This window comes from Aquila chrysaetos, chromosome 12 (genome assembly GCF_900496995.4).
Source record: "Aquila chrysaetos chrysaetos chromosome 12, bAquChr1.4, whole genome shotgun sequence".
NCBI lineage: Eukaryota > Metazoa > Chordata > Aves > Accipitriformes > Accipitridae > Aquila > Aquila chrysaetos.
In genome coordinates, this window is record NC_044015.1 from 24,903,630 (window position 1) to 24,913,574 (window position 9,945).

The window sequence follows — 9,945 nt, forward strand, 5'->3', positions numbered from 1 at the left end:
CTCTGCCACCTAAATTACACCATACACATATAAACTTCTTAATTTCTGTAAGAGAAATAGAGAAAATCTCCACCAAAAGCACGTGCCGTAGGAAGAACTGAAAATTCTTCCTGACATACTCTCCTGTGAGCTGAGACATGGGAGAGCCTCAGAAAGCAAAATTAACTTAGGCAGTGAAAAGATAACAGCGGTCTTCATTAAATGCTCTGCTTCGGTTTTGAAAAGACATGTGGCTGGGGCAGCCTACATCTATGCAATCACTACATCTAACTCACGCAGCTTGCAGTTGTGTCTTCCAAAATAGCTCTCACAGTGCATCCGAAAAGATGTCTGCACATTTATTATTTGAAGGTTATGCTGTTCACACCTTGGACTTGAATTTGCAGTTTAAAAAGAACAATGCCATATTTTTGTTCAGTTTTTATCTCACCTTGTGTTCACCTCCAGTGGCAACTGCTTTTTCTACTACAGCCCATCACCAAGTGGCTTATAACATCAGTCAAAGCCAACAGGTACCTCAGAGGACCGAGCATTAGTTTTTAACATAACTGGCAAGCACTGGAGAAAAAAAACAGAGGAAAGGGTGAACGGGAAGAAACCAGAGTCCACAGGCACTGGTACTTCAGCACTTCATAGGAAACTTTACCCCAACAGCCTGAAGCCATCATTTCTCTGATACAGTCCAGTTTTGCAGCTCAACCACAGTTTCAGACCTTGCCAGTTTTAAGTGTCCTGCATTTTTTAACAGATGCTGCTGCCACACTGAGGAAGAGCTGTGATTGTACATTATTATATTCCCTCCTTTTGTTTTCACTTACTGAACCTAGAGAGATTTTCTTCCCCTTTTTTCAACTCATCTGACTTTTAAGTCGTCTTAACAGAAAAATATAAATTTGTGTTGCTTCTGGTTTTGCAGTAAAGCTATTTGTGATGATCATAAGCCCATGAGCCAAGGATGACTTTCCCACGTAGCTCTTACTAAGGCAAATCTCCTTTGCTTTATCTGACCATACTCACCAGCTCTTCTCCACTGACCTATCACAAGTCCTGAGGGGAGCACACAGGATGTTCAGTGGAGAGGGAAAAGATCTGATGTTCTCCTTGTAGAGGCAGTTTTCCTCACATCCTTTGGTTGTGCTGTGGGTCTCTTCACAGCACAGAAAGTTCTCTGCACCTGTACAGCGAAACAGGAACAGAGAAAAGAGCTGGAAGAGCTGATAAAAAAATGTCACAGACGTGGGGTAAGAAATCGAGGTAGGGATGGTTGCATCCCAACAATCAAATGGGGCTGATGACCCCTCACTGACATACGAAAGTAGGAATACTATGGTTCCAACTAACAGCCAGTGGCTGACCATAGCCTGGTCACTGTGAAGACTTCCTAAATCTTTTAGAGTATTTGCATGTGTATTTTCCAACTCAGTCAAATGGGTTTCTGAGGAGAGAATAATACAGTGTGAATGAAATCAGTCCCACTGCAATTCAGATCTGATGGCACTTCTGAACCTTTGCTTTGCTTCTCCCTCTCTTTCTCAATCTCCTCCTGGCGCAGCCATCCAACTCCCCCTCAGCATGCTCATTTATTAACAAGGGAAGGCAGTTCATGTCATGATTTCTTGTTCCTGATTTAAACTAGATGGTTCCAAAGGGATAACAGTATCAATAACGGTATCAGTTGGTGACCCCCCTGTGCTTGAAGAAGGATAGATGTGAGAGGGCAACCTATAAGAAGGTCTGCAATTACTGGGAAAAACAGATGGATGGAATATCTAAGTTTGCTGCTCTTTTCTTCTTTCCCTTCCAACAATTATCTAAGGCAGCTACTGAGACCCAACTGCTAAGGATCCATGCAAATATCTGCTGTGCTTGTCTGATCAATGATTCAATAGGCAAAGAGGGGCCTTTTTTCCATGCTCATCTTTGATTTCTGCACAGAACTATGCTAAGCTTGTGTTTCTCAGATGAAAGCAAGTGATACAGTTTATGCTAAAATGACAAAACAATTTGAAAGCGAATGTGTATAACGGAGAGAAGAACTTAAGCACATGGTTGACATTATTACGTTTATTTCTCAGTGAGACCTGTCTTTTCATGACACTAATCAAAAAACTGGGTCACCTCACAATGGTAATTTCTTAGGAATCTTGAAATTCGTGAGTCAATTTGATCCCTTTTTAGCTGAACATTCACTAAGCACAGCGAGGCTGGTGGAGCTCAGCTAGCTCATCAGACTTGTCATCGACTATATGTGAAGAGTTTATATCCTTAATGGGATCAAAGGTTTTATCAGTGATCCTTCGTAAATGTAAACAGATGAAATATTTTTCTATCAGCATTGATTCCACACCTGACATTTCTTCTGTTGATCAGTTAATGGTTATTGTCCGTTATAAAATCAGAGACAAGGAAGGTTTATTACTTTCTTAACAACCAAGAACCATGCCAAAGAACATCCCCCACCCCCCCTTGTTTGAATCCAGCTTGCAACAACTGAATATTAATAACATCATTTGCCATTGCCAAGGACAGATTTAAAATAATGCTAGTCTGGACATTATGAGGAACTTTTCAAAATATTGCATGATGTTTTAAAATGCAGATCTCCCATTAAAGTCAAATAGAAGTCAGTCAGCTAAAATCCTAGTCATTCTTCAGAAATTTAGAACTAGAAAGGTCTCCAGACAAGGATTTGTGAAATTAAAGCATAGGCAGAGAGTGCCATGCACTTAGCCTTTATTGTCAACACAAAATTATGCTCTTCTTTAGAGTCCTTTAATGTTAACTCTGAATATTCCCCCGCAGATCTATGCAATTGAGAATATTCCTGGGAACATGACACATTTCTGAAACATGCTACAGATATCAATGAATTAATGCTCATCATATTCTTCAGCTGTGGAATATTACCCTTGTTTGGCATAAGGAGGAACTAAGTGTGAAAGTGACTTGCCTGCAGTATTACAAAATTATAGGGATGCAGAAAACCAATCCCATTTCAGTGAATTATTTTCTGGGGGGAAAAAACCTACAAAAAGAACTAGTTCTAGAAATAAATCATACTATTATAGGATGTAGTTCAATTGTATTAAAAAGGCAAAAATGTTTCAAACCTTATAAAAACAAAGGAGAGAAATATTTCATTCAACCTTGAGTGAAGGGTTTTTTAGAAAATTTTGATTCACCACAGATAAAAAAATAAATCACTCTGAACTGCATAAATTACCTGCTGCAAGAGTGACCAAACCTGGAAATATGGCAAACAGTATCAATTTAAAAAGAAGAAAGGACATTTTAACCTAGATATGATCAGACCAGTTTCTGGGGGCAGAGCATGAGTAACTCAGGTTCACGCAAGTCAGTCAGAGCCACAAAGGTAGAAGTGAGCCTCTGGGCTTAATATGCAAGAGTTGATCCCTTGTCCCTTAATCAGCATCAGCACTGACAGCTGGATTACCAGGAGTATGTCTACCCAGCACAATACAGGTTGTACAGAGATACTGAGAGAGCACTGACCCAGGACTGGGATAGTGCCAGGTAAGTCTCGCAGCTGATCAGGGCCAGCCGTATTGGGCTGGGCAAAGCAAGAGCCATTCAGAGACACTCACCTGCAGCAAGAGTCATTCAGAGCCAGCTGGTGGTTCTCTGCACAGAAGGACATTTTGCTGAGCAGACCTTTCCTGCAGAAATTACCAGTAATCCTTTGTGTTGTATTCTACAATTTCTGAGTCCTGTGAAAGAACATCGCATACTTAGCGTATCTCAGATCTGCATTTTGCTCTGCTCTGTTTATTTTCCTAAAGCAATTCCCATCAAAATCTTCATCCATGCTAGTCTGAAAGTACCCAAACCTGCGTGACCTTAGATGCTAAAGAAACAGCCCCTGGAAACTGATATTGTGGTAGGAACGAGTCAGCGAGTCAATAGAATGAGAAATAAAGCTGTATTGTCATCACTGAGCTGATGTACAGAAGTGAAAAATAAAACATAAATCAAAACGAGACTGAGGTCAACATATTATTAGAGATCAGATTATCATCAATGTTAAATTTGAATTCAGAGGAAGTTAACACTCGTCTCACAGAGCCAATGTAAAGAAAGTAGCTCTCCCCCAAATCTCTAGTTGAGATCCTCTACTGATGGCCTGACTGTACAAACACTTACTGCATGTACTGATGACTAATGCAGATAATATCTCTGACACAGAGTGCTTCCCCATTTGATGACTAAACATGGACTATTGCAGGAACAGGTCTCAGGCACTGCAAACCCCTCAGAGCAGACTCTGCCTTCTTCCTCAGGCACATTGCATCCTGATGGTTTTATGCGTTAAGTAGAATAAACAAGAAGAAAGGCTTCACAGTTTGTCTTACCAGCTTGTTAATTGAACATATATATCAACATTTCTTCACTAACAAGTATCCTTCTAATTCAATGCTTTAGAACTAAAAGCCATAGCCCAGAAAGCCTAAATGACCAATGTTTTTCTCACTTCTGCCTTGCAGGAACGCCAGCAATAAGACTGCCTTGCAATGCTCAGACTGCACAACTCTAGCACATGACCTGTTCCAGGGAAACTACTGCATCCTTGGTTACAAGATGGGAAATTTCAATTTCTACTTCGGGCACATTTTCAAAACAGCAAAACTTAATCCAGAGTTTCACTGTGGACTCCTTTTACTGAGAAGTTACTGGATATAAAAACCTGTCCTGTTTTCTTCCCCTCCTGCTAAACAGCCTAACTTCTGAGGTAGTCGCACTCCTTTGCTTGCTTTCCTTCTGACTGCATGTCTTTTCTATTCTTGCAACCCAGCAGACTGACCTTCAAGGGGGCGGCCACTGCCATCTCCCTTGACTACTACACGAGAAGCGAGCACCACCTTTACTCCATCCTGGAGCCATCTTCTGAGAAGGCATGCTTATCTAGTCACCTGCACTGGGAGGACTCCAGGTTCTGTATATACTGTGTATGGAAGAGACTAATGGGAGCACAGGTCATTAAAATGCTCCAGCCCATTTCTCTATGAGGTTCATCTCCCTGCCATCTTTCAATGGTGTGTTTCTGTTACAGTTAATCTGATTGTAAAAGTCTTAAGGGATAAGAAATTATTTCATTATGCTCAAAAGTGACTATGGCTTTGATGAAGTCACTGGTCATATGCACTGCCTAGTTCTGGTGACTGCTTTTCAAGAAGGATATCAAAAAGCTGGACATTTTACTCCTTCCTTAAAGGAGGAAAATATAGTTTCCATTGACACACTTCTGGATCATACTGCGTTTATGCACAGTTATTAAAAATGCATCAGGTTCTAGTAACGATCTAGAAAAAAATATATAGTTAAAACCAGCTCTCTGATAGAGTAAGTTATAACAAAATCTAATATCCAGAAAAAGCTAGATGAATTCTGGTTTGAAAAAAGATGTATATTTTAAACAGTGAAGGACATTAGTTTACCATGTTGTTAGTTGAGATGACTTTGTCCTGAGCCATTTTTTTGTCAAAACTGGATCTTTTTTTTCCAACTCTGTGCTAACAGAGGGGTAGCTCAGCAAGATAATTCATTAGAACAATGCATCCAACCCACAACTCATTTTGGTGGCCGCCGTTCTCCAGGGATGGACTTACTTATGCACTTGTGCTATGCACAGATAAACCAGGTCTTCTGAGAAACTCTGTGTCCAATGTGCATTCAGACTACAACTGATCTTTGCACAGATGGACTGTAATGGCTATTTTGCTGGGAAAGGGCCAGACCACATTGTCACCCTTTGTGACTACACTGATTGGTCATTACAGCTCTGTCTCAAGATCAGTCTCTCAGGTACAGTGAGTCAAGGCATCGCTGGGCATCGAAAAATTTTGTAGACACTTTTGAGCATAAAGTCTTAGCACTAGAGCATGAGATGAGGGTTACACTATCTATTCACCTCACGGAGGTGTTTGAAAATAAATCACTGTTTGCGATCACTCAGACACTAAGTTATTCAAGGATTAGTTTTCCTGATTTAAGTTGTTTAATGAGACATGATAAATTACAGAATCCGAGACAGCCAGCCAAAATCCCACCTTGAGTAATAAAAGGATTGAAGTTTCATCTGCAGAAGATTATGTTTGACCTTACAACAAATGTGTTTTTACACATCCTTTTTCCAGTCCTGCCTTTTCCATGACATTATTCTTCCCTTTTAACTCTCTCCCAAGCTAGGACCAGGCTGTCCTATGTGAGTCAGGAGCCACGTAGGACACTCATGTTTATGCAACTATGAAATTCCAGTCAAAACACAGGAGTAACCATTAATATGAATACCAAAATCACACAGCGCTAGCAGCCATGTATTTACCATGCTCCACATCAGAAGAGCTAATGGTTATAGCACCACTGCTCTGAGTGACAGCAAGCATAACACATTTTTCATCTCATATACCACAGTTACCTCCCAAAGAGCTGTAGATGTGTTTGTGGGGATGCAGTGATACACAAGGCATGCTGGGGAATGGGGATACACTGGACGGTCTACTCAGCTGCACATGAGGCCAAATTCCCAAAGTTTTATATTGGCTAAAATGCTGGTGGCTTGAAGGAGAATACGAACAGCACTAAGAACTCAAACACCTCGTGCTCCAGGACGCCCCCACCATGGAACCTCAGCAGAGTGACTGAACTCTGACTCCAGGACTCAAGTTCAGAACTGCAGGTTTTTGTATACAGACATCCAGGAACATGCTAGGCCTGAAACCCAGCAAGGCAACAATAAGCAAGCCCAGTCCCAACTGAATGAGACAGTGAAATCCTAGTAACGTGCAGGAACAGGTGCTTTGTCCATTATTAAATCAAGGAGACATGTAGTTTTTCTAATGATTGATAGTGCTTAGGAAGTAGGCATTGAAAGTGAGGGTCATGTCTTGCAATGGCCAACATGTCTGTGCATATGCAGCTAATGGCAAAGGAACATTGCAGATCACTGCTTGACTATGGGACTGAAAGTCTATGAACCCTTGTAATGCTCTAGGGAGTTCACAGACAAGCTCTTCTTCAATACACGTCCCTGTGCTGGCTGCAGAATCGCTAGTTCTGAAGCATCAGTTCCCCCAAGTGGTAAAGCTGCATTGGGGAGTTGGGAGATAAGCCATGTAAGGCTGCATGCAAGTAGTTAGCTCACAGACACACCAGAGCTGACTCCAACACAGAGGAGAAATGAGAGAAAGACTGATAAAGGCTAGAGAAGAAGTGCAGAAACTTTGTAATATCTAATAATGAGACTTGCAACCCTTGGCACTGTGAAGGAAGTGGGAGAGAAGGTGTCTACAAGGCTAAGACTGCTGCAAATGAAAGAAGGTGCACCTATTAGCAAGGTGATACCAAAACACCTGAGTTTTCTAATGTAAGCCTTGTGTACTAGGAACTTTCTATGTTAAATTCATTTAATTGTAACATCCATGTCCAAAAAAATATGCAATCTTAGGGGAAAAGTTAGGGAAAAAACTTCTGCTATTGCAAGTTTTTCCTCTCTCAGCTTTGTTTCTTCATTTTTTTAATTTGGCAATATACAGTGAGATCAGGAGATACATGTGCTTATCAGCAAAAGGTTGTGTCAAAGGCAAAAAAATTGATGAATTGCCTAGTTATGTACATTTGAAACCTGCTAGATGAGGGAAGAAGTAAGATTAACAGTGTCCTGATGAAAAGAAAGATAAGAGAGCACCAGAGAAAGATAGAGAGCACACATAACATTCAGAAAAGGGTGACAGTAATTTCATTAGAGCACTGGAAAAAATATACTGAAAAATCAGTAGACTGTTCAACCTACTCTATCAGTTTCTCGTCAGCATTGACCTCAATAAATTCTTGCAACTCCACATGACTGTTTCTTTTCTGAAGTACAGTCATCATCTCCTGACCCCTTCTTTAATGTAGTTACTTTTGAAGTAGATAAAAAAAGTACAAAAATGTGCTTTCAAAAAGGCAAGATAAACACATTGCCAAATTGAGCACTGGAGACTTGATTGCTTCCTAGCTTAGTGCAAGGAAAGAATGTGATTTACCAGGAAGTCAATAACTTCAGAGAACTCCCAGAGAAAACTTAAAAAAAAAAAAAGCAGCGTATGCAAATAAATACCTTTATATTGGCATAGCATTCCAGTTCAGGTAAACATCTGACTGCAAGCAAAACAGTCTTATCTGTAGCTCACTGCTTTGAAAATCAAACTGCAAATCACTCAAGAACATTTGCTTTCCACCTTTCTCTCATAAGATTTCCAATTCTTTGATTGAGCTGGGCAAGAAAAATTGCCAGAGAGGGCTCCTACACACACTTTTTTTCTACTTTCTCTTCCCTATCTCAGCTGAAATCACAAGGTGTGGATACTGTAAAAAAATACAAGTAGAAATCATTAACTTTAACTTAAAAACTAAACCCCAGTTTCTCCAACCAGCAATTGGATTAGAATTTGATTTATGTTTTGACCATAAGCCCAATGTTATGCAACTTTATCCGTCCATATTCACCCAAAGTTCTAGAAAACATTCCATGATTAAATAGGCTACTTTGGCGAGACCAAACAAATTGAATGAATAACTGCAATATACACACACAACTTGGTACTGCCTAAGCAGCTGACAGGTAGCTGCGACTTGCTTTTTTGTCACTAGTTTGGGAGCTAGTTTTGTCCTCATAACAATGCTGACTTTTCTGTGAATTCATTTGTTTCTCACATCATCAGTATTTCGCTTAGAGAGAGACAGAGAATCTCAAAAGTGCGGAGACAGAGAATCTCAAAAGTGCTACAGAAACATAGAACTAAGGCATTTTGGTTATTTTACTACATAGTCCAATGGAAAACATCTCTGCGATTAGCAGACAGACATATGACACTTACAGATGTGTCACCCGCAGACTTTTCTGTGCAGCTCACTTCCAATAACTCAGTCATGGCTATACTACGCAAGATAAAACTCACACTTCCAGACAGGGCATGCCAGCTCTGTAGGTTTTGGCCACCACTGGTGCAACACACAGCATAGATGGGCCCAGACGAAGCATTTACTGGCACTTCAGATTCATAGAGATGTTTCGAAGGCAGCTGTCAGATTTTGCATGTGTGTGAGATGTCAGGAAAAAGTGGGTTGGTGTCAGTCAAATTAGCTTGTCCATCAGTCTTTTAGGAAATACACTGAAAAGCCTAAAACAGGATGTTGAAAGAGATGGTGTTATTTCTTCTGTGAAATGAGGGGATGTTTTATGTAGCAAATCTGACAATGAATTTCCAACATGAAAGAATCCGCTTACTACATCTTAGCTACCTTACTTGATCCAAGGTTTTAGAATAACCTGAGAGTGTCAATCAGGAAGAAAACAATATAAAAAGACCTGATAAAAACTCAGAAGTTCTATCAGGCAAAGTCAAATGAAAGCAACCAGAAGGATCAACACATCAAGTTAGCGTTTTTTTTTTTTTTCTTCCATCACCTGCTGCAGCTCTTCCTCTAAACTCGTGGCTCTAATTTGACAAGTAAAAAAAAAAAAAACAAAACCAAACAAAAAAATCACTGTTGAATCTCAGCTCATTTGCAGAAACCCACCAGTCCAGCTGTGTCCACTGCTTATTCACACATAGAAACCAATGAAGTAAAATAGCATCAAAAGGGTAACTTCCTTCTCTTGGACACAGTAGGAAGGAGGTAGGGATGGGTATTTACTCCTTTCAGCAGAAAGCACCTCACTTGTTGTCCTAACTCCTACTTTTTTCCACTAAGCATGCTCCTAAAAAGCCATCCAGCCAAGATATCTACATTTAAAAGGTGTATCATTCCTCTGCAGTAAGCTCATCCTTGAAATAAATATGATCTGCCCTCAGTTTCATTGGTAGTAACATTTAAACCTCTTCCTCCTAGTGTCAGCTGGCATCATACTTGCAGTGCAGGTACAAATGATGCTTACAGCCAATG

General features: G+C 40.3%; 1 long non-coding RNA gene across 1 annotated transcript; it reads right to left on the reverse strand.

The window, feature by feature from the left end:
- Window positions 1–659: 659 nt before the first annotated feature.
- LOC115349156 lies at window positions 660–8,431 on the reverse strand. Its single transcript, XR_003926013.2, has 3 exons — window positions 8,117–8,431; window positions 3,606–3,728; window positions 660–1,174 (listed from the first exon to the last, which is right to left on the reverse strand). It is a non-coding gene; the product is annotated as an uncharacterized LOC115349156 (long non-coding RNA).
- Window positions 8,432–9,945: the final 1,514 nt, after the last annotated feature.